Source organism: Haliaeetus leucocephalus, unplaced genomic scaffold (assembly GCF_000737465.1).
Source record: "Haliaeetus leucocephalus isolate CR32 unplaced genomic scaffold, Haliaeetus_leucocephalus-4.0 Scaffold189, whole genome shotgun sequence".
NCBI lineage: Eukaryota > Metazoa > Chordata > Aves > Accipitriformes > Accipitridae > Haliaeetus > Haliaeetus leucocephalus.
In genome coordinates, this window is record NW_010972625.1 from 104152 (window position 1) to 125235 (window position 21084).

Below are 21084 nucleotides of genomic sequence, written 5' to 3' on the forward strand. Positions count from 1 at the left end.
AATCAGCAAAAGTCCCATTAGTGGGTTTTGCTTTATATTCTTTCAAATCCCTGAAACTGTCATGCTGGGAGAGACCCTGCTACACTTATTTTCACCTGGGAGTGGACTGTGAGAGTTTGCTCCTGTTGTTACACAACTCACCGCTGCTGCGGGGGAAAAAATCTGTCAAATCCATCAGGAGCAGAGACACGTCCTGGAGTTAGTCACTGCACGTGGCTTGCCAGCAGCTCTCTCCAGATTTGGAGGCATACCTCTACGGGGTATCTACCTCTAGACATGCACGTTCCTCCAGCAGGTCCAGGTTAAAAACCCAGTTTCTCCTAGCTCCAGCTGGGTAGAACAATGCCAGAGATTTTTCTGAGCAGCACTTGGGTAGGTGCCCAGCAGGTATCTGGGCTGCTCAGAGGCAGGGTCACTCCAACGATATGGGAACAACTGCAGCAAACCAGGTTTGCTATGCCTTCTGCTTAGACTTTAACCACTGCCCCAACATCCATGGGCAGCCTGGACAATCTGATCCTTCACTGTTTGCATGCTGGTCAACATGTTTTCTCTTCCTTCAAGACAGAACCAGATTCACTAGCTTCGATCATCTTAAATCCTTATTAAAAACAATTGCTGACCCATCAGCCAATTCACATGCCTCTGACTCCCCTGCACAGTCAAGGAGGCTTTTTGGGGTGCAGCCACACCTGAGTAACTGTCAGCATGTTCAGCACCCTGACCCAGAACTGAGCTGTAGCCAGTACTCCCAGAAAACCCCAAATCAGCATCAGACCTGCTCACAGCATCAAATAGAAATCAGCCCCTTGCTAAAAGGCCAGGAAAGCCATGTCCTTCAGGGCAGCATCCAGAATGCTGAGAGCTGGGGACATGACACAGAAATTTGTAGGGATTTGAGTACACAAATCCTTCTGTCTCGCAGACATAGAAAAACAGAAAGATAGCAAGCAGCTGAGGATGCTTAGCCACGTGATATCCAATTGCCCAAAGGCTGGAGGGGAGCACAAGTCTGAGTAACACAAATGCCTCCACTCCAGCTGCACATGGGAGGGATAAAAAAAAAAAACTTCCCCAGTCCTCAGTGCAGTCCCCCCCCAACACATCCCCATGCAGCCCTGAAGGACTGTGAGCCAGAGCTGCCTCTGACACACATTAAGGGGTGACATGCAATCCTGGAGTAGAGTAGATGGATGCTTCCTTACCCTCATGACCCAGTGTTTACTATGAGGAGGCTGAACTGACAGAAACATAAAAGTGGTTTGGGACTCAAATGGAAGGAAGCAGCACAGAAAGCTTTCTGCAGAACTACACTCTTCTCTGAAGGCTCCTGATGCAGAAGACCAGGGCCAAATGGATTGGATGGACAGTCAAAGCAGGGGCAGTGCTGACTTTCAAGGAGGAGAGCAGCTGCCTGCTAGATCTTGCAGCTGCACCTGCACACACCCAGCACGCTGCAGACTGGCAGCTACAGTGTACGGACCGCCTCACTGCTCCAGCTCTTATTACATGTATCTACAGAGTACTTATAATCTGCAGGGCACAGTAGAAACCAGATCAAATACTGTTTGAGACAGCAGTGAATCAGTCCTTAAAAGCCTCTTTGCCAAATACTTCTCCTAAACATTGCATTTTGGCACACCTCCAGTTTTAGCAGTACTCCAGGATTAGAACACATTTGAGATCATAACCCGCTAGATTGGTTTAACTCACTTTTGAATTTCAATAGTTTGTCCACATCAGTGGAAACAGGAACAGCAATATTCCCTGTTAACTAATTAGTACAACATGAAAACAGGTGATCCTTTCAAGACCTCTCAGGAAAGAAAGAGCTGAACACTCATCCTGCCTGGAATTTGCAAAATCAAGTAACATTCAGAGATAATTTAAACCTAAGTGTAAGAAGATAAAAAGGGGGGGGGGGGTTAGATGTCAGCTAATGGACTGAGACTCATAAGGCTTAATTTAAGTGCCTGGCTCAAGCACAGAAAAATCATGCTAGCCTCAGGAAATTCTTATGCTGATAGTAACTCTTATTCTTGTGTAGTTTCCCAAATAAAGAGCAGTATGAAACACTTCCTTTGGCTTATTCTGTATCTTAACCATAAATGACTTCAAGAAAGGACCCACCTCTTACCACCCATCACAAAACTCAGCATAAGGCATCCCTCATTTTATGACGGGACTCTCAGAGCAATGGTGGGAAAGTCAACGGGTTCCCCACCTGCACAAGTGAGGAGGGATGAGGATCACAAGGCTGAATTAGTGCAGATTTCCTTTCCCAGAAGCAGCTGGGACCTGCCTGCTGAGACCTGCAGGTTACCCTCAACATGCTTTAAGCATGTGTGTCTTGATTTCCCAATATTCAGCCCCAAAGGAGCCCAGTTCCTTACAAGGGTGAGCTGCAAACCTCAGCCTGTGCCCTGGCCTCCAGCAGCTGGATAAAACCCTTCAAAGGCTGAAGGGACTTGAGGCCACACAGCTCAGACCTACCTCCATCCCCCAGCACCTCCAGCCTCCACTCTCAAGTAACACCTTTGCTTGGCAGGTAAAGCAACTGATATTCAATATGCCATGATAAAGTAAGAAGCATTACTCAGTCTGTAAAACTTCCCTCCCACCCGGGCGGGGGAATCAACCCAATCCGTAAATTAAATCACAGTACAGTCACTGCTTATTCAATGCCAGCAAACAAGCTCCTGCAAGCCAAATACCCAGCATGACGGTGCTGATCCCTGGCGAGCTGGACAATAGGGAGTTTCAGCGATTAGTTTTGGGAGGGTGGGTTTCATGCAACCTTTTAGAAGCTACAGCTGCGGTTGAGTGATTTTCCAGACTGTTTTATCAATTTGAAGGTAAACAGAGCTGTCCTGAAATGGCACAGCCAGGGCTGAAATCCCGGCAGCCTGGCAACTGCTGTCCAGATGATAAACATTCAGAGAAGTGTGTCAATGAATGTTTTCTTAAATAAGAAACAAAACACTAGAAACTACAAGCCATACTCTAAGCATTGGAACTATGTTTCAAAAGTCTCAAAAAACAGGAATTTCAGCAACTGATCTCTTACTAGATAGAAAGAGCTACTGATAAAGGAAGAAAAACCTTTCTCCATCCTTCCCCTGCTCGCTGTAATCTTGTTTAGAAAGCACTTGGGAAAAAGGGAAAGAAGTCAAAATAATTTGATTCAGAGCAAGAAAGCAACACGAGACTGCAATAAATCAGTGTTGCTGCATAGCTGCCTTAGTGGCTTTTGGAAGTAGAAGAAGCCCTGTAAATTCAACACTTATTTTCTTTAGAGAAGATGGTACAGATCCTATCTACCCTTAACAAAAGCAGAAACATTAATCTCAAAGATTAATGTGAAATGGCTAGAAGAGCAGGAGAGCTGCTGTCTTCGCCTCCCAGGAGGCCGCCATGACAGTGAAATCACGTTTACTCTGACAGCAGGGTGTTCCCCACACTTCTCTATAATTTAACTTAATACAGGGAGGAGCAATAGGGAGCAAAAGATAGCAGTCGCCAGTCCAAGATCAGGCAAGCTCTACTCCGTGACTCTTGGATTTTGGACAAGCATTAATAATCTCTGCAAAATGCACCCTAGTTAGCAGGTTTCAAGGCGAAGCAGGATCTCCAAGAGGCATCCAGCACTCCTGGAGCCGAGTACTAACTTCTCATTGCATCCCTTCAAGCTGCTTCACCTCCTCCTCCTCCTCCCCTGGTTTAGCCGCTCAGCCAGTGCCCAATACCCCTAGGACAGATGTAGTGGTTAAAGAGATGTGTGCACTGTAAACAGCGTGCAACCTCATTGCTACTCTGAATTTCAGGAGGGTGTGAGTCCTCCAGCTCTGGAAATCATTCTTTATAGCCAGATGTTTTGCAGAATAAATGCAGGGTAAGAGTAAAATATAACTAAGCAAAACCTCACAGCAACACATTTAGTATAAACAAAATCAGGACATGAAGAAGCTACACTAGATGTGTTTTACAGGTTTTCAGACAAGTGTAAGTTTTTTCAGCACAAAAAAATTTCAGCATTTCAGTCCAATACTTAGAAATACTTGGTATATAAGTGTTTTAGCCAGCAGCGACTGCTAAAGCACTTGAAGAGGGTCTATGCCAGCTTCCAGCATCACTTATAGCCACCCTTCACCAGAAAACACAGCAAGCAAGATAAACTCCTCAGTCTGGAAACAAACTCCTGCCAGGCTGTGATGCCACACACCATTCCCACCAGAACAGCAAAGCAGCTCAGCCCCAGCCTCTCAGGGCAAACGACTCCAAAAAGTTAGGTAGCCACCACAGCCAGCAGCCTACAGCCGTTTCCCCAAAGTACTCAGAGCTCCTCATACTTTCTGCAAGGCAAAGGTTTAAATATTTAATACTTCTAACATGCAAGTTTAAGCAGCTGTGCTTTTTAAAAGCCTGCTGCAGACAGAGATGGGGTAAGATGTGCCCCAGACTGAGATTTCAGGGAAGGAACACCCTCAGTCCTCACTTGAAAAATTAAATACCCAGTGATGCAAAGTCAGTCGCAGCACTTGCTGCTCCTGCTTGCATGTGCTGCTCAGTCAGGTGCACAGATAAATCCCAAATTTAAAACGCATTAAAACCTGAAATTCATCTTTTCTAATAGCCGCTTACAGCTATTTTCCTTTATCTGCTACAGCATCGGGAATCGCTAGACAGTTTGCAGAGAAAACAAAAGCAAAACAAGTCGTTGCAGGGCAACCTCTGGCATGTGCTTGCATCCACGCAGGGAGCCAGAGCCCCGAGCAGCAGCCAGCAGCATGTGTGGCATCCTAAGGCCAGCCCGCCGCAGAAGACACCTTACCTTTCCTTCCTTCTCTCCCGGGGAAGGCGAGTCGCTCCCTCGGCCGGCCCGAGCGCTGAAGCTTCTCTCACGCCCACAGCAAGGATCTGGACAGCCAGCATTCCTCCCACCATCCCCGCCCAGCAAATGGGAGGTCGCTTCCCGAGAGCCACAGAAGGGATGCGGTCATGTCGCAAAAAGATGCATCAGACAGGCTGCGGGACAGGCGGCTTGAAGCATCCCGGACAGACCGAGCGGGGATGGGGGGATCCTCCCCCAACAACTAGCTTTTGTTCTTTTATTGCTTGGCACTTGGGAACAGGAGGCAGTAAGGTATAAAGCTTCTAGGTAAGCAAACTTTTTTTTTTTTTAAGAAAAAGAACTCTTTTACCTTTAACATTTTAAATTAAATGCATTTTGCGTTGCTAGCTTCCAGCTTGTCTAGCCAAAGAGCGACATGGAGCTTGTATTTTGGTTTATGTACTTATTTTATGGATGTCTTTAAAACCACCAGAAGCGCACAAACTGAACAATGAGTATGAAGACCTATTTGGCCTCAGTCCACACTGAAGGAGGATGCTGCCCTGCTATTTCACCCCACAGCTCCTCAAAAAAAAAACCAAAACAAAAAGAAAGAGTAGTCTGAATGGGTAGTAAATACAGAGCTGGTCCATATTGTAATATATTGCATTACCTCAACGATTAATCCCTGCCTGCTCTAGATGAAACACGGGCAGATATCTGCTACCAACCAGGAAGACATGAGGAACAGAAACATCATGTACTATGTTGTTGATGATGCAATGCACAGCAGCAGAATCAATCACCAAAAAGGTTAAGTGGGATTTCCAAACTATAATCACATATTTCAGAAGTTTCTATTCCTGTTAAGCCCGTAATGTTTGAGCCCTCCCATAGCTAAAAGGAAAGGATGTAACTTACTAATGAACACAATACTTGAATTAGTAAGGAATTTGAAGAACCCATGACCATTCTAAAAATTAAAAATACTTGACCAATAGGGTCATTGGTTTTTTTTGTTTCTTTTTAAAAATTATGTCAGCCAGGAAAGTGAGTCATTGCCTGGTCCCATTTCTTGGGCATCACCTGAAAATTTAGCTTCCAGCTGTAAAGTTTCAAAAGAGGTATAAAAAACAAAACAAAACAAAAAAAACCAACCCCAAACCCACAACCTGCCTGCTTCCTCAGGATGGTAAATATAATGGAAACCAAAATAGAGGGTTTTATGCCCAGAACTGCAGCTGCAACTTAAAAGGAAAGAAGTTGGCTTGAAAAACACTTTTGCACTCCACTGAGATCAGGTTGCCTGCACATCAGATGGGGTTTAGGGGAGAGCAACTTTGACTCTGCTCCAACTTGCATCAGCAACCAGCTTCAGCATTGCATCAGCCCCTGGGTGCAAGGAGCCCATCTGGCTGCTCTGATCCAAACCAGTGACTGTGTCCAGCCCACAAATTCTTGGGGCAAACATGCAACCAAATTGAAGAAACTTATTCCAGGAAGTTTAGTCCCTCCACTTTTCACTCTACATGTGAGCATAAATTCATCCTGTAAGGTTTAGGAAGTGCTGAGGCTTTGAGGCTTGGCAGGTCCTGGGGACAGTGTGCCAAAGCCCAGCTCTCACAATAGGTTGTGACTTCTATCAACAGCAGAGCCCTTGCAGGAGCAATGTCTGCTTTTGGGAGGGAAACGAAAAACCTCCTCTCCTTGTCTCTGGCATCTGTGTTGCTGGGATAGAAAAGTAGCACCTGCAGGTGTGCAGATGGCAGATCCACACTGCAGAGGCAGACACCTAAAAGCCACCAGCCCACGCGCCTTCAAACGTCTACTTACTCACTTCTTTTTCAGGTAAGTGTAATACATCCTACAGGGCTAACAGCTATTACCGTTCTCTCTCCCAGGATGGGAAAGGGCATTGCTACCCACTGTAGTCACTCAACACAGATCCTCAGTGGCTCCACCGCAAGGAGAAGTTTAACTGATGCACACACAGTGCATGTGAAATACCCGTCTTCCACATTTGCAAAGGATCAGCGGTAGCCAGTTTTTCCACAGTTTTAAGAGCACTCTGGTCTCCGAATACTCCAAATCCAGTCCTGTCAGTCCAGCCTGCAATTACACTCAAACCTAAAATAGCACTTCGGCAGTGCCAGCACCACTCATCTCCGCGTCATGCCCCGAGACTCGCCGTGCCGGGGCGCGGTGAAGGCAGGCAGTGGATGCACAGCTGCCTGGGCACTCCCAGCCCACTTCCTCCAGCACAGCTGGTCACACACCACTCCCCACGCTCTTCCAAAATAGCAAGTTTTACGGTCAAGCCAGTATACCAGTGTATCTTCCTCTTCCTCCCTCTTTAAGAAAGCCTTTTAGGGAAGCACAAGATGCTGGAGATGCTCAGAAGTTACTCTTGCTCAGGTGACATGTCTGCTTCCCTGCACAGAGCGTCAGGATGGAGGTTTACACACAAGGAGGACTTGCAGCACCGACAGGATCCCTCCAGTGCATCATTGCGCAAGGATGCATCTCCTCCCCAGCTCCAGCTGCCAAGTTTCACTGGGAGGCCACTAATAGGTATTTGCCCTCCAGAGGTTACTCAACAACAGCTGTGGGAGTAGCAGCCCTTGCCTTCTAGGTGAAGAAGGAACAGAGGGTAAATCCAGGAGTCATCTTGTCCTCTCTCACCTCCTCTCACCACTAGCCCTCAAGAACAGACCCTCTGGCAAAGCTCGGAGGCAGGAGGGAGCACATCCAACTTGCTGGCCTGTGGCGATAGTGTGCTGTGCAGCCCCACTGCTCTCCCCAGTGAGTCCCACCGCCCAGTAGAGGACAACCACCAGCTCCTGCACACCAGGCTTTCCTGCCCACTCCAGAAGTAGTATTCCACCCCTAGTTAGCAATGCCAAGAGATGCCATGCTAATATTGGAAGCTGTACAAGACAACTAAGGAAACCCATGGCAATACGCAAGTCCCTGGGCATGCTACACCAGCCCTAGTGATTTCTGGGAAGGGTTTTGCCTGCAGGCACCTCTAGCTCCTGCCTAAAAAAGCTGTTTGCTGGGATATAGCCAGCTCCACTGTCATCCAGCCAAGGGGGTGTAGGGGATGCTGGCCCCCTCCAGCATCTCCATGCTAGAGAAACCCGCATGGCCAGAGGGCTGGGCCACACCAGCCTCAGGAGATCCCAGAGTATCAGCAGACCTCAGTGGGCCTCCAGGAGTGGCAGAGGTGGCTCCTGCCTCTGCCTGGCCCTGCCTGCTCTGGTGCTGCATATCAAGCATTTTCAGAAGCATCCCCCTTCCTTCAGAGAAAAAAAAAAAGGAGGGGGAGGGGGGACAGGACACAAGACGGACAGCCCCCATGCTTTGAGCGAGGGCTTTAGAGAGCAAAGCTGAGTGGCCAGCTGCCATCCCATTTTGGACTGGGATCAGTGACCATTTACCATGGGCCAGATGCTCCCCTCCTCCAGTTCTGTCCACATTCTCTTTTAAAGATAAGGATTTTAATGAAATTATGCACAGGTGGACAGAAGCACTCTCCCCTGTGCTTCTTAATACAAATTGAGGTTTTATGTGCTTCTTGCCTTCACCTTCAGTTGCAACCAACTGTAGAGAACACTCCATCAATGTGAACAGGTATGGAAGGATTTGACAACTGAGGAGCAAGCATTTGACCTTAACTCCTCAATTTATCAGTCTTTTTAAAGAAAAAAGGATCCGTCTTTGCTACATTCCCCCCTAAAAGCTTCCTGAGCTGCTCAGTCAGCGAGCCTGTCATCAGGAAGAAAGCAAGACATTAGTCAGGCTCATGCTTATTTAATAAAAAACTTGCATATGCAGTAGGGACTGAAAGTTAGTCTTTATTTAAAAAACACTTGCAAACTAGAGTACGATTTTGTAGTGCAAAACATATCTGAGGACTCGCCCGATTTATCCTGTGCTCCAACAGCGCTCATCTTAGTAATTAACTGACTAGTTATTCACAGCTTAGAGCAGGGACTGTGCAGTCACCAAAGAAGTCAGCAAGTATGCCCAGAACATTGTGCAAAGGATATCTCATGTCTCACTATTTCATAAGGAAATCAGAGGCTCCACTGATGTCAGCTCCAGGAAATGAGCCACAGGCAGATGATGCCGGAAGCAAGCTTTATATTTAGTACTGAGTCACCCACTTTATTAAATTCGAAAGACACAAAAGGTGGGTGTGGAGAGGGGATACATGGAAAAAAAAAATGGACAAGTTATTCCCTTGAGATCATAGGCAATGGGGAGTCTAGGGTTGGATGGGATTTTTTTGTAAAGGGAAAGAAACTAAAGATGACCTGGGAACCCTTTCTGCACTTTCACTGGAAAAGCAGTTGCCAGATCTGCTGCACTTCCCAGGGCAGAAGCCAGCACCAAAAAAGCTGCAGGGGTTTGCGGTACTGTTGGGGTTTGCTCTGGTCAGTCCCGCAGGCAGGTCTCAGGCCTGAACAAGGCACAGCTAGCTCTGAGGCTCTTTCCCATCCTTTCTGCTATGTCTTCTTTGAGCCAAAACAGAGGTCGCTGGAAGGAACTTGGAGCAGAGAATATTTTTAAGCCATTTTTGCAGCTCCACCTAACTCACCATGAGGTGCACCTTGCACCTATCACACCCCAAAGAAAACACTTTTCTTTGGGTGATTACAACAGTGTGAGGTGAAGGCTGATGAAGACCAAAGCATGCAAAGAGGAGCTGCCCTGGACATACAGTAAAACTGCACCCAAGTAGGGCAGACATCACTGCAGGCTGCCATCCAAAGGCCACTCTGTCCCCCTCCACCTCCTCAGCATTTCAGTCCCTCCATCCCAGCTCACTGTGGGGTCAAATGGACATCGGCACAGGGAAGGAGGGGCAGAGCAGAGAGGGACCCTTGCATAGCACCCCAGTTAGACCAGCTCAGCCACACCACAGACCAGGCCACTGGAGGAAGGGTGGCACTAGGTCTGGTAGAAAGGTCTTGCAGGCACAAACATACTTTTCCATCTTTTACCTCACCTGTCAGGTCTGCCCATCACCCAAGCTACTACTTGACATGGCTTAGGCAATCCTCTGCTCACCTGGAGAAGATACTCTAGACAACTACCCACCTTAAGTCACTACCCTAGGAAACAGTGTTTTATACTAGAATTGCACTATTGCAGAACACAAGTGACTGTTTGCCCAAGATTTCTGAACAGGGAAGCTGTTCTGATCCATTTTCTGGCAACATCAAGTTTAGACACATTTACGATTGAGACATATAAAGCATTCATGGGGACTGCAACCTCGTGGAATAAACTTCAGGTTAATTTGCAAAAGCTGCAATTTAATAGGAATGTAGTTCATTGTGTACTAAGGTCTTTTGACAAGCAAAAAAAGGAAGTTAAGAGACACCAAAAAACAATCTTAACTGCAGATTGTACATTATAGATGACAGTATAGATTTGTGAACAAGAGGTTCATATTTTCATACAAGTCCATCATAAGCCTTTTCACTTTCTGTCAATGATAAATACTCTGCAGCCTGAGCAGCAGCAACAGCTTTGCAAAGTTTTCAGCTACTTGAGCCGGACTTTTCCCCTGAGAAGACTCACTTTCCAAATACTAAAACATAAATACTGCTACCAGAGCCAAGCACCATAGCTCATTTTGATATAAAAAGTCAACAACAAACAAGAGCTCTCTCTAATGCCAAGCACCACCAGCAACTTGCCTACAGAAGCAGCCTATTAGATTACTAATAAAATTGGTGTAATCTTCAAAATAAGATTACAACAGCAAAAAGGATGTGGCTCAGAAAATAATCCATGGATTGTAGCAAGACTGGCAATTATACAGAACCAGAGGTCAGGGACTGCTTAGTATCTTTCACCCATACACAAGAAGAGGTTATACCATTGCAGTTACAGCCTGCTCCAACCAGCAAGCAGACATTCAGCCAACTGTTGACCACTCACTGTCCAGACCAGTCTGCTGCAAACCGCTCCTGGCTGGTGGGGAGGCTGTGGGAGACTACCACTGGGTGGCTCTTCAGTCCCACACAACTCATCTGTGGCTGACCTACTATCAAAAAGGTTTCGGTGCTGGGGAGTCAAGGCAAAGCTGATACAGTCACAGACCAACCTGGGCAGCAGCCCATACGCCCAGCCCTGCCTAAGAGGATCTTTAAGGAGTCACTGGTATCTCATCTGGATGTCCTGCCAGATGCTGGAGGTAGAAGATTTTGCATCAAGTTGTGCAAGTGGGCCTACAAATTCAGCTGTGTTGAACTTCAAGGGACCTCGAAGATTTTCCTGGTATTTAGCTTGTGCCTGCTTTTGTTGGCTTCCCCCCCAACTGCTCTTTTTGTCTCAGATCCCAACAGAAAATCTTCTGTAGGATGGACCTGCTGGAGAGGATAACTTCAGGGGCTCCCATGACTACCGCACCCTTTTCAGATGTGTGGAAAGGTGAGGTAGAGCTGGATTACCACTCACACATACACTGCAAGTTGTCACCCATAGCCTTCACGTCCCCAGACCGCAATCTTCACCGTACAGCTCATTAGTAAGCTGTCTCACACTTTCCGGACCATAAAAAACCAGCTACTAGTAGCAGACTGATCTCTATGCTGTGAACCCAGTCTTTGCTTTGACTGCAGATGTCTTATACTCCCAAGTCTGTTGCTGCTGCTGCGTTTAATGCTTTATGAATTAACATACCCCCTCCATCCTTCCAAATGAAAAAAAAATACATCTACAGATCCTACATAAAGCCAAGACTAAGCAAGACATGCCAATTGATAGAAGGCACAAAGCAACTTTACAGCTCAGGTTGGAGGGGAAGATCTATATCTGGCAGCAATAACACCACAAGGTACAACATGGATTACACTAAAGAGGTCCAAATGCTGATCAAGAATATTAGCTATGAGTGTTACACGTGAAAGGGCAATGCACTAAAAGCAAATGCAATACCTCGCTATTTGCCAAGTTGATATCAACCAGCTGCACAAAGCCTTAATTGCTAAAGTGAATTATTGACTGGTACTGGTTGTAAAGGCTCTTGCATAACAGGGGGTTTCAAGGCCATTAGTACAGGGCAGAATCTTACTCCATTTCACATCTTTCCAAGACCTCTTTATATAGGCCTTCAGAAGACAGGGAGCAAAGGGACTGATTAAAACAAACCTATATAACCCAGAAAAGGGGTATATACCCCTTAGAGAAGGGGGAGGCAGGGAGGAAGGCATAAAAGGTCTTGCCATTAGCGATGGATCTAACTAAAGTTGGCTGGGCGCTGCCATAACCATCGGTCCAGGAGAGCTATGGTAACTTCCAAGAGCTTCTTAGCTGGGCAGAAGCAATGTAAGTTTTTCAAGTTTTCAACACGAAGTCTGACTGTGCTGCCTTTGCTTGAGCATTTGGTTTATATAAAACAGTGGCAACAGCCCAGCTGGAAATTAGATCAACAAGAATGTTACAAAGGAGTGGGCAACAGAAGGGCAGGGGCAGGATTGCACTGGAACCTCCCATCCATGTCCCCAAGGAAAGCTTAGTCCTGACCTCAGCCAAACAGTGCAGAAAGCAACAGGCTAAAGTTTAGGTCAGACATTAAGGCCACTTATTCAAAATATTTTCAGTTTTCAGAAGGCCCAGTTCCCCCCCCTCTACTTATGGAAAGGTGAATTCTATCTAAGTGAGGATTTCAGAAAATTGCTTATTACTTCCAGGAGCACTGAGAAACATGAATGCATTTCTAAATGTATTTCCATTTGCTCTCTATTGACTTCCTTCAAAGTGTTGCTATCTCAGAAACAGGTCTTAAAAGCAGGGGCCAACCTTCTCCCTTCTTGTCTGCACAATACCAATCGTAACAGGATAACTTTACATACACCTACAACACCCTATATATTCCCTAAAATAAAAGTCCTCACAATCCATTCTTGGAGGCAAAACATTTTGTGCAGAATTCAGGAAGAAAAAGCTTAATTGCAATATTGTTTCAGAACTCACTTCCTTTATTTCTGTGACCAGCTGGAGACAAGCACCTTGTTCTATGCTGGGTCAAGGAAATATTTAACTACAGGATTTATAGTGGAATATATATATATGCATATACCACCGCAGCACTGCAGCTGCTCAGCAGTTATAGCAGAAGGCAAATACCATTTTAACCCAAGATAAACAGCTACAGTCTGGAGTATCAGCCTGCTCATTAGCGTCCTGCTGCAGAGGCTCCAAGGCAGGAGAGCATCCAAGCCTGTCCCTGGGACGAGACTCAGCATCCTGGAATCTAAAAACCACAGTCCTGCTCCAAACCCAAACAACGCTCCACAGACCCTTCCCAGCTGATTAGCAGGAAGGAACACAAGATTGCAATGGCAGCGTAAACAAGGACCCAGGATTTATGATCTTTCAGACGTTGTTTAGCAAGCTGAAGCACTGCTTCACAAAATACGAATGCCAATTACAGGGATGGGTAACTTGAATTCAAGTTTCCACTTGGTTAGCACTGTTCTGGACACACAGAGAACTTTGGTGCTCGCCCAGCAGTTTTGCCTGCCAGGAGGGGCTACAGTGAGCTCTCCCAGAAAAATGGGGACAGCGACTGTGAAAATGCATGGGACCTTATCCACCATCCCCGTCCTTCCCAGGAGGGCAGAGTCAAAGGCAGCAAGCTCAGTCCTACTGTTTGCAAAAGTAGAGCAATACACTCTTCTACCTTGCAGCATTGGAGAGACAGTGGGAGAAGCAGATTAGCAATCCTCCTCCGCTGTTATTCTGAGCGCAGCCCATTAAGCAGAAGTTCTGGCACCGTGGGCTTCTGCAGCCCAGGCTGGGACAGTACCACATACACTAGCAACATTGCTGGGGCAAAGACCAATACAAACATTAAAAAAAAAACCAAAACAAGACCTGATCAAATTTAGGAAGAGACACACACATTGCTACAAATACGGTAACCCAAAGTGCTCCAGTCTCCAGTTTCTGTTGGAAGCTAATGGGTACATCAGAAGTGGGATGGTCTCATGAAGCAAAACCGCTCATCTCACTACTCTGTGTTAACACAAACTGCATCACCCATAGCCACTATTTCTGGCACTAACAATGCAGATTGTTACATGGTACTTCCAGCATCCAGAAGCAGGATCATACTTTGCTCATCCGGTCAGCTCCTGCGGTGCCAAGCTGCAGAGATACTTTGAGGGTAAGAGCATATAGAAAAGCAGGACTTTAGCTACAGTTTTCAGATTCCAACACAACAGGCAAGGAAGAACATGTGAATGGCACACAGATGACTGTGCGACCTTGTTTCAGTAACTACCCACTGCATACCACCTTCCATGTAATCCAGAGATGGTACAAGCTTCTGTTATCCAAGGTCTTCAGCTGTATTTTAAATATCCTGTGCATTCTACTCTGGAGAGCCCTAATTTAATCCCTAACATATTGGCAAAAAAATCAGTCCCATATATATAAATTGAGTGCAGAATCACATGCCTTCCTATTTTCCTTCTAGTACCAAAATACTTTTCATATACTGATCTTTATATGATCAGGAGGGAGATGAGGGAGAACAAAGAGGATTTTTCTTAAACTTCATTTCCCACCTCCTCAACGAGGCACAACAATTTCAGTAGGAATCCAAGAGGATGTCCATAGAGCTCTGCAATTAATTCATTTTTTTTTTCTCTAGCAAGACAGTCTTCCCATCATCTGGAGCCAAGGCAACAGAAGCAGCTTTAGCAAACAAAACTCTGGCAGAAGCTGCACTAACAAGACCCAGGTCAGGGGCAGGATTACCTACTGCACGCCAGAGGTGAGCCCTCTCCAGCTACTGCACCAGCAGTCACTGATACCTCCTGCAAAGCACAGCATCTCCCCAAAACACAGTCTCATTCAGCACCTGATATTAGAAACACTGATACAGGACAGCAGCTCTTCTGATGTTATTCAGCCTGTCATCTCCCAGAGTATCAGATTTTCTTCTTTATGCTTTTTCCCAAATTGGTGTTTTGCAGGTTTTTCCTTGTCTTGACCTGACCCTGCAATAGGCAACAGTTCACATTGCCTTAAGTTCCTGTATTTGCACAATTTTAAAAAGCAGCCTAGCTAGCAGTTTTTTCAAGAAAAATTCAGTTTCTTCTAGCAAAAAAAAATGTCTGTAATAAAGACATAACTGCAGGAGTCAGTTTTTCCACTTTAAGAAATTGAGATATGAACAAATAGCCCCTTGACTCGCAGCTAGAGTAAAAATATGCAACCGAGTTAAATAAAGGCTGAAGGCCCTGTCCCTCGCCTTTGGGAGAAACAAAATACTTCTAGTGTCCTTCTACAGCCAATTTCATGACTGTTTACAAAGGTTTTATGAGAGACAGTTATTTCACATTTTTAAATTTTTTTTTTTTTTTTTTTTTACAGTCTAGTCTAGAATAGAAGAAACAGAAGAGGTCAAGGCGGAGTCTACAAAAACTGAAGAGAAAAAGGCATTTCAGAGAGACATTTGATCAACAAGGTAAAATAAGCCATTCCAGGCCCACAAGAGCATGCTAGTCATGAAGAATCGTGGAACAGGCAACGGGGCAGAGTCTCCCTGCCCTCCTCCCATTGCACTCCCCTGCTCATTTATTCCCACCCCAGCCCTAAACAATTGTAGAGGCTTATGGCTAAGCTGGAGGCTGCAGTTGCGAGGTACCACTGCCTGCTTCCACAGCCCAGATGAGCCGCACGCTGCCTTCCCCTGCAGAGTGGGCAGGGGCCTGCAAGTAGCTGGCATTTGCCACCACCCTGTAAAACAACTTGCTGCCTCACACAAGCATGGCCAAGGACAGTGGAAAACAAATTAAACAATGCTAGAAGTCAACAGCTGAGGTTCACGAGGCAGAGAACAGATGCCCAGAGCAAAGAGACAGTCAGCTCTTCCCTTCTGCTATCCCATGGCCAAACACTTGGCTTGGCTTTTCCAATAAGCATGGGGGAATGAGATCACCACACCAGATACTGGTCAACCTCTTGCCCTTAATGTGTTTTTCTGTTTTATAAGAAGCGGGAGGAGCGTGCAGCTCAAGCCTGGACAGACAGGACTGAGCTGAAGGTTGTGGGGCAGGAGCAGTCTCCTGGCCCTCATACTTCCCCACAGCACTTGAGCTGGGACATGCTTAAACAGGCAGGCTAATGCCTAGTGCAGCCCCAAAATGTTGCTGTTCTTGCTGGGCATCAAAACACTGGTCAACACGAAGGCAAAAAGATAAAAGGCTGTGTTTTTAGGCCAGGATTGCTATCTTCCCTTGAACGCATGGCCTTCAGCCATCAGGCCTCATGCCATTTTGTCAGGCATTGGAACAGGCTGCCCAGGCAAGTGGTTGAGTTACCATCCCTTGGAGGTATTCAAAAAGCACGTAGACAAGGCACTTCAGGACATGGTTTAGTAGGCATGGTTGACGGTTGGACTCGATGATCTTAAAGGTCTTTTCCAACCTAAACGATTCTATGATCGGAGCAGCACACATGCCCTTTCCCACCCAACTCCCTGCCAAGCTCATAGAACCAGGTAGCAGAGCAGTTGTAGGAAGCACCTGCCTTCATTTTCAGCTGGCCAGAGCTCTGTCCTTCCTTCCTTCCTAGAGCTAGTGACCTGCGAGTCTGCCGGACCTTCCTCCACGAAAGCACTTCCCCATCCAGGAACCTCTTCAACCCCTAAACACTCCCCCAAGAGCAGAGCCTCAGGGTCCTCCTGCCACCCATGAGACACCTTGCTATCACACTAAGATGTTACCATCACAGGTAATGAAGCATAAGAGCTTCTGCCAGTGTTTTCTTAACAACTGCCTATGCCAGGATAGGCATTTAAGGAATCAAAAAAGGCCTTGACTGCTTCCTGCCCCTAAGGCTCAGCGATACATCATCCATTCATCTTTTCATCCCACCCAGCCGACTCTCTCCACTAACAAGGATGGACCAGGGGCTCTTTCCAGGCTACTGGACTACAGAGCCTGTGGTCTACAGTTTTCAACTCTTTCAGGTCCTGCAAAAAGCATGGCTAAAACTTCACTTAATATCTACTATAACTACATGGCCGGCAGTCAGACACTTGGCTGTACACCTCCCCAACACTGGTCACCTTAGTACTTTTGGATGAATTAGCAGCAAACAGATTTTCTGAGGTATTTTATAGCTGAAGGGCTTCCTGTGGCTGCTAGCGCCCCAGAAACCAAGACGTGAACGTGTTGTGTACAGTTTTCAGCCTGCTGAAAAGAAAGGCTATTTTTACTCCAAGCCTACGTAGGGTGGGGCTCAGTCTCCAACCAGGCCAAAAAGCCACTATAATCCACAAGACCAATGTCTGGCAACCTTTGCTTGCAGGCTGATGTCTGTTCTATTTTGGGGATGGGAGGAATTTAGAATAAAAAGATACATAAATTTAAAAACAAAGGAGGGTATGAAAAGTGAATAGAGGGAAGGGCCAGACTTATCCTGTGTATTTTGGTATAAAGAACAGGGCTCTAAAAGAACACAAATCAGAATGACTTTCTTTTCTATTTCCTACAGCAGTTTATAAAGTATCATTTATAACATGGGCTGAGTACAACCCCACTATACTTTGTACAGGAGGAAGGGCCAACCTGTGGCTCCCTGCACAGCACTGAGACCCTTGGGAAGATGAAGCAGGAAAATGGTTACCAGCCATGGACATACCACTGGGATCCTATACAGGAAAGTTTCCTATCTCAAACTCCAATACAACAGCTGTTGGGATGCCTTGTTGTTTTGTGATGTTGGGACTGCAAAAAAGGCAAAGCAGAGCCACCAAACCAACCTGAGGATTGGAAAATAAGAGAAGTTTTGCTTATTTAGGGTTTATGGCCAACAGGCAACCAACCCACTAAGAGCAGAGATGTTCTATATGCTATCAGAACCTAAATGAACCCAAGATCACACAGACTTCCTACATAAACATACCACTAGGTTTTATTTGGTACAGGCACTGTCTCAACTTGGCATTCAAGCCAACTCAACACAGCCATTTACTTCGCCATATTAACTCCGATTTTCTTGCACTACACAGGTCACCAGTCTAAAAGACGGTACATAAAGCTTCTCTCACTGTCTTCAGATGCCTCTTTAACATCCATCCATCCATAAACTGTGAAACACTCACATAGGCATCAGCATCTCTAGAGCTCCTTTTTCACCTTATCAGGACTGGATTATTAACCCCACTACGGAAGTCTGTAATTACTTCTCTTGGAAGAATGCAAAAAGGGCAGAACAGAAGAGATTGTACACCGAGCTAAGTGGAGGACCAGCAATGATGAACCTCAAGCACTGCTATCAGTTTGGTCATGGACTTCTTAGAAAAAAAGCCAACACCTAAGCAACACTGTGAAGTTAAACCCAGATTTTATAAGCATAGCAGCAAGACTGAATGCTGAACGCCTCTTAACACTAGATAATACGTTCATGGGCAACATCACTTCTTCCTTCCTTGTTCCACCCATAAGTGACAGCACCAACTACCTGCTCTTTTACTTCCATCACTAAGGGCAGTATGTGATGGGGAAACAGTGAATGAGACAGCAAACTATTTTCAGCTTTATAAAGAAAAAACAAAAAAGCTTACTTCAAAACATCAGAAATTAGGCCTCCTGCAGAGACACTACACCTTATCTTCTCTTGAAGATCACAGTAATAGTCTCTCTTCCCAGCTATGCAGCGGGGACTCTCAGCAACATCTGTGAGCTGTCACTCTTTTTACAAGAACAAAAAACCTACTGAAGAGGCAGGAAAACCAGCTGTAAGCATTTCAGAGGAGGAAATGAGACAAGGAGACTGGTTAGAAGCATATGGCCCATATGGATTGACATGAGCAATCGGCAGCAGTCCTAACCAGAGCTTCCCATTTCAGACAGTTGTCCTGCTCCCCACATCCTCAGATGCATGTCAAACCAATAATTATTTTATTTCTTCCATACTGAGTCCCAAATGTCAGTAGTGCACAGGCCACCGTGCCCCGTGGGGACAGTCTGGATGTTGCAGGAGGAGCCAATACACCCCCAGGAACGCGCACGTCACCCTGCAGCACAGGGCACTGGAAAGCACAGACCAGCCGGCACAGGGTGACACAAGGAAGGGGACCCAAGGCAAGCAGCCCACCTGCCCGTGATGCTGCATTTCCACAGGCAGCGGTCACCCTCATGGCTCACGGCTGCTGAAAGGTAGAGATAAACTAACAGGGCAAAAGGGAAAGAATGGCTCTCAATAGCTCTGCCTCTGCTAATAGCAACCCTTCTGGGGACATGGAGGCTACCTCTTCATCATCATGCCACTCACAAGCCCAGTGACAAAACTAGCTTTGAGTAGCCCAAGCATTAACCCACAAAACCCAGACGTGAAACACTAGCTGTTAGAGGAGCACACATGATGTAATTCTTCCAAGCAGGCCAGACAGGACTTGCTTGTCATTCTCAGCATTTTTAATCTGTTACCAAAAAAGCCAACAGATTACAGATTCCCAGGAGACTGGCAGATGCCACAGTGACCAAGCGCATTGGCCACACACGGCACTGGCCACCACAGCTCAGCACCCTGTCCAGGGCGGTCCACACCCCTCTGATGGGAACGGACCTGCCAGAAGAGGGTGGACCAGGCCAAGCAGGCAGTCCTGCTGCCAGGGCAGCTGCCTGCTAGCAGCACTGACGTCAGACATGCCTGCCGCAGGGAAGAGCTCGATTACCTCCAATGCCACCACCTCTGGATCAAACAGCGTGGTATTAACAGAGGGCAGATTGGCCTGTCCTCTCCTCCCACCCCACTCTCCAGCCCTCTTACATGGAGACTTCCATCTCCCAGCTCCATCAATTCATCACGTTTTCTCACTCAGCCGGTACAAAACAGGTTGCTCTTTACGTGGCTGGCAGACCACAGGGGGTACACCAACACCTTATCACAGAGGGTCGCCCCAAATACCTGAAATCTCCAACACAGCGCCTGCTGTCCAGGGTTGGGCTCTGCAGCCACAAACACTCATGAGTCCCATCTTTTGGCTGTAATCAAGTCATCTCTTCAATCACCAGTTAAAAGGGTGGACATCCATCACCCTCCAGAGGCAGCACATATTCAGTGCCACAGCACACTCACCCCAGGAGGTGTGCTGGTGCGATGTGCCAAGGGAGACTGGGTGGGCTGGGGGCTGCAGCACAGTGAGACGGGGCAGGAGGATTTCTGACAGCTGGGATTCCCTGTCCCCAAGCTGATGGCACAGTGTGGCAATGCCACCCAGCCAGGCTCATGCCACTTGCTGGTAAAGCAGGGGAGATCTACACCTAACCTAGCCCTTCACTCGGGAAAGGGATCTGCACAGGCCTTCTCACAGGCCACACTGCAGCACCCCAAGTGAATCTCACAGCACAGAACATGATGGAGAGGTGTTATTGAAGTCTCCTCTTCAGAAAAACCTGACCTAGAGGCAGGAAGAACATCTAGGGCAGGAAAGACTAGTGAGGATGGACAGGACAAGCCTGACCTGTCACCTACAGCTCCAGCATTGAAGAGCACAATGTAGGCAGCTACAGCTAAGACTGAAGCTGTACTAAATGCTGCTGTGTCCAAGTACCACCCGCCCCATACCCACTCCCAGCACAGACCACGCTGGAGATACCTACTTTTAATTCCCTGCCATCCAATAAATCCAAGAGAGACAGTACACCCATATAAACACCCAAACCCGAGCGTGTGGAGCAGGGGACACAACAACAGCGCATTCACGGGCAGCAGTTACATGGCTGAAAGCAATTACAGCCACCCAGTCACTGTCAGCTGAGCTGCTGCTGATCAGAGGACCTCCAGGATGGCCGGTTAGCACCATTTCTCCCAGCCATACCACCCAGAGCTCAGATGTTAGACCATCACCCAACTGCCTTCAACCATGAGATCACACCTCTCACTCTTCCAACCTACTCATCTACCAGCAGCAAGAGTAGCAGGTACCTCTGGGCTGGAAAAGGGCTTTAATGGTGCAAGCAGGGAAAGCTGATTCTGTGTTAAGAGCCCACTCTGGGATGGTCAGAGGGGAAACAGTCCTTCCATGCACCCCCCCACCAGAAGCACTGCAGGCAGAGCTCAGCCAAGACCTACTCACCGTAGACGCAGCTGCTGCTGCTTGTGCAATAATCCAATTCCCAAAGTGCCAACAGGAATGTACGTGCAAAGATGTCAACAGATGCCTATCGAAGGGTTTGGGTACCATGGATAGGAAAGAGAAAGGTGGTAGTGTG

The 21084-nt window shown here is 46.8% G+C and overlaps 1 protein-coding gene across 1 annotated transcript in view; it reads right to left on the minus strand.

Moving 5' to 3' along the window:
- The window catches only part of PLS3 (plastin 3), a 34864-nt gene extending 29982 nt beyond the window's left edge, over positions 1–4882 (minus strand). The window contains exon 1 of the mRNA XM_010565267.1: positions 4838–4882. The gene's annotated coding sequence lies outside the window, so the exon portion shown is untranslated. The remainder of the gene's footprint in view (positions 1–4837) is intronic.
- Positions 4883–21084: the final 16202 nt, after the last annotated feature.